Source organism: Neovison vison, chromosome 11, assembly GCF_020171115.1.
Source record: "Neovison vison isolate M4711 chromosome 11, ASM_NN_V1, whole genome shotgun sequence".
In the NCBI taxonomy this organism is placed as follows: domain Eukaryota; kingdom Metazoa; phylum Chordata; class Mammalia; order Carnivora; family Mustelidae; genus Neogale; species Neogale vison.
The window spans coordinates 30,726,106-30,727,038 of record NC_058101.1 but is presented as its reverse complement, the minus strand read 5'-3'; the positions used below and the strand labels follow the sequence as shown (position 1 = coordinate 30,727,038).

General features: G+C 42.3%; 1 pseudogene; it reads right to left on the bottom strand.

Annotated features, from left to right (window-relative positions):
- Window positions 1–212: 212 nt before the first annotated feature.
- Window positions 213–700, bottom strand: LOC122890199 (annotated as a pseudogene).
- Between the last annotated feature and the right edge of the window lie 233 nt (window positions 701–933).

The following is a 933-nucleotide window of genomic DNA, read 5'->3' as shown; positions in this document are numbered from 1 at the left end:
ATGTGTGTGTACTAACTTGTGTATATACACATGTGTATAAATATTTCTGTTTGCAACTATATGTGACATATTAAGTTAAGTTCTTACTGATGTCTCCAACTCCAGTCCATTACTATATGGATCATTCTAGTCTCTGTCCCTTGATTATTATAACGCATTTTTGTATTTGTTGTTGTAAAATAACCCTTTACTGAAATATTTTCCAGTTGTAACTAGCTGGGCAATCCACTGATGTCATCTGTGATATCATGAGGGTGGCAGCCATCAACATTGCAGCCCATGGATTGGGCAGTCCTCAGGATTTCTTTAATGGTTCCAGAGAGTTCTCTGGCTAAAGAGTGTTGCCACATCTGTTAGACGATGTTGACAGTCTCATTACAAGTATTTCCACTGTGTTTCATGTTTTTCCGTTGCTTTCTGTCTCTTGGTGGTTCCTTGAAGGCTTTGATAATCAGGGCAGAGGCAGAAGGTACCCCTTCAGTCTGGGCCCCTTCTGAATGGTCAGTTTCATTGTAATCCTCAGACTCTCCCCTTCACCAGTTGCCTTGGTGATATCATCACCAACCTTTTTTGGAGTCAGACCCAGGGGGCCGATCTTCGGGGCCAGGGCAGATGTGGCATTGACTTCCCTACCAGGGCATGTCGGGTATATGACTTTGATCTTGGGGTTGAACTTCGGCGGCATGGTAGAGGTGGCTGGTGTCAGACGAATCCAGACTCAGGATGACAACAGGCAGCGGCACCTTCCCCTCCTCTGTGCTGAAAGCTAATATTTGTAATACACTTTTTAATAGAACATGAGTTTAAAATTTTCTTAGTTGCTGACAATAAAGGTTAACATTTATTGATGGTTTACTATGTTTCAGGCATTGTCCTTAAGACTTTAATTGAATTCTCATTCAGTTCTCACACTTAGGCTGGGGGTAGTAGACA